At 41.7% G+C, this 2,818-nt stretch overlaps 1 protein-coding gene across 3 annotated transcripts in view; it reads right to left on the bottom strand.

Moving 5' to 3' along the window:
• Positions 1-2,818, bottom strand: part of Ppp2r5e (protein phosphatase 2 regulatory subunit B'epsilon) — a 159,589-nt gene that overhangs the window by 44,079 nt on the left and 112,692 nt on the right. The gene's annotated exons all lie outside the window — the stretch shown is intronic.

A 2,818-nucleotide genomic window follows, 5' to 3' on the forward strand; every position in this document is an offset into this window, starting at 1 on the left:
GTGTTAGATGTTCTTAGTGTCTCTGGCTAGAGCTTGTCCTGTCCCTGCAGCCCTGCAAGTCCCCTGTGGCTCGTGAGGCCTGTTCCTCCAAGCTGGCTGCTCCAGTCTCAGAAACTCACCCGAGAGAAAATGGCGGATCCCTCCCAGGTCTCTGGCTTAAGGCGGTCTCTGGAGGTAGGCCCTCCACTTGCAGGGAAGGGGCAGAGAAGGAAGCTGTTCCTCCTCAGTCACTAGGAAGCTGAGAGGATCGTGTCCCTGCCGCCTTGCTGCTCCCCTAGTCGTGGGGCCTGTGGGTAACACTCTTTAATACCTGATTTATAAACACTTCACTATTCAAGCTATTGAGATTTATTGTTACTGTTACACTTTTTTTTTTTTTTAAAAAAAAACTGAGGTTTTGGGAAAAATATTTTAGAGTCTTGTCACAGAATTATAGATATTCTTCTTTAATACAAACATCAAATCAGCTTTTTATTTCTGAAACAAGAGTGCAGCTTAGAAGTTGGAGTGCATGGGCAGGAGAACTAGAGCCTGGCTCCAAGGACTCAGGATGGGTGGGGTACAGCGGCTCCTGGAGCTACAACCTCAGAAGGCAGAAGGCATCTGGGAGCAGGCTGGCTAGCCAGACAAGGTGCAGCACTGAGCTCTGTTTACTGAGGGACCCTGCTTCAAAGGATAAGGCTGAACAACAATGGAGGGTGATTCCCAATTTCAGCCTCTGGACTCCCTGCACTTGTATGTTCTTATCTTCATACATATGTACATATATATGTATGTATACATATACAGAGAGAGAGAGAGAGAGAGAGAGAACATAAAAAGTTTAAAAAAAAGAAAAAAAGAAAGAAATGGGTTGTAATACAGAACCTGAAATGATGCCAAAGAACTATTCACTATACCACAGTCTGGATGGACTTTGATCATATGTGCTCCTAACATGAGTTATTTTCCAGTTGGGAAATATTGGCTCACTGACTCAGACTGAGTTTTCAAATATTGACACATTCCATTTCACAATATCTTTTTTTAAATTACATTTTTATTTTCTCCCAGGAACAGTCTAAATAAAGCTTGGTATATAAAAAGTATGTACTATAAGATGATATATGCTATACTACATAGCAGATATATACTATAAGACAGATACAGGTTTTCTAAAGCTCAAATTCTAAGTTATACTTCTAGTATTCAAATTCTATCCCAGATAAGAAGTGTTATCAATTTGCCTTCATTGTTTTAGAGAAATATCTGACAAATACCGAGATCTTAATAACCAATTTGTTTTATCAAGCAGCTAGTCTGGCCTGTCATTCAAAGCCACCACTACAGCATTCTTCTACAGGATCACCATGGCACCACACCATGCAGTACTATGATTCATGCATACTTCTCATGTCACCATGCACAATATTTTTAAATGTATGCTCAGAGGTCAAAATTTAATAGAATCAGTCACTTTGGATGCTCTTCAAATGACTTTTAAGTGAAATGGGCACCTTTAAATTTCAAGGCCAGGCAGGGAGTGTAACTGAATGTGTGACAAGTCTGACATCTGTCTTTATTTGTGCTAAGTCAACAGCACTTTTAAACACCACTGTTGGACAGAGTGGGAGCATACGCCTTTAATCCTGGCACTCAGAAGTGAGAGGCAGACAGATTTCTCTGAGTTCTAGGCTAGCCTGGTCTACACAGGGAGTTCCAGAAGAACCAGAGCTACATAGTGACACCCTGTCTCAAAAACCCAAAACCAGCATCAAAATCCACTTGTTCAATTCCCAGCAACCACATGGTGGCTCACAACCATCTGTAATAGGATGGTGTCTCTGAAGAAAGCAATGGTGTACTCATGTGCATAAAATAAATAAATAAATCTTTGGCCAGGCAGTAGTGGTGCACACCTTTAATCCCAGCACTTGGGAGGCAGAGGCAGGTCGATTTCTGAGTTTGAGGCCAGCCTGGTCTACGGAGTAAGTTCCAGGACAGCCAGAGAGAAACCCTGTCTTGGGGGAAAAAAAAAACGTAATAGGGGGCTGGTGGAATGACTTAGCAAGTAACTGCTTGCTGCCAAATCTCATGAGGGAATTCAATTCTCAGAGAGAGAGAGAAACGACTCCTAAAAGTTGTCTTCTGACCCCCGCTTCTATCCTCCCTCCCTCTCCCTCCCCCCCCCACACACTTACACACAAATAAATGTAATTCAAAACTTTTATTAAAAAATGTGCTACCCTTGTAGGCCACTAAAAATTAACTGAGGAACCTCTAAAGGTCCAGAAAAACAACTAACAAATATTCCCATATAAGTCTGGTAGCTTCGGACTCTAACATTTGGTATTCCTGCTAGCTTTTTAGTATGCACTTAATGTGTGTTTATGAGTGGAGGGCAACTTGTGGGATTAGTTCTCTCTATTCTCCATATTGGTTCCAGGATGAAGCTTGGGTTGTAGCTGTGCCTGCTGAACCCTCTCATTGACCCCTTCCCCATTAGCACTTAATGTTTTTATAAAGTTGCTGTGGCCAGTGCTGCCTGCCTATAAACTCAGCTATGTAGGAAGTTGTAGTTATAGCCTGGGGAAACACAGAGATACCTCATTCAAAATGGGTGATGGTGGGGGAGACAACAAACAAAACTGAAAGTTTTTTTTCCCTCTTAAAAACTTTCTAAATTCAAGGGGGAAAGTCTTTCCCAGTGATGTGTGAGGGTTCTCTTCTTAAATCTTCACTCTTCACACAATTGTTCTCTTTTAACACACTTATTTTTCAACTCTTGTAAGAATTCCAGACTTACTTAAATGACCCCTTGTCCTGAATTCCATACAAG

This window comes from Mastomys coucha, unplaced genomic scaffold, assembly GCF_008632895.1.
Source record: "Mastomys coucha isolate ucsf_1 unplaced genomic scaffold, UCSF_Mcou_1 pScaffold6, whole genome shotgun sequence".
Classification (NCBI taxonomy): domain Eukaryota; kingdom Metazoa; phylum Chordata; class Mammalia; order Rodentia; family Muridae; genus Mastomys; species Mastomys coucha.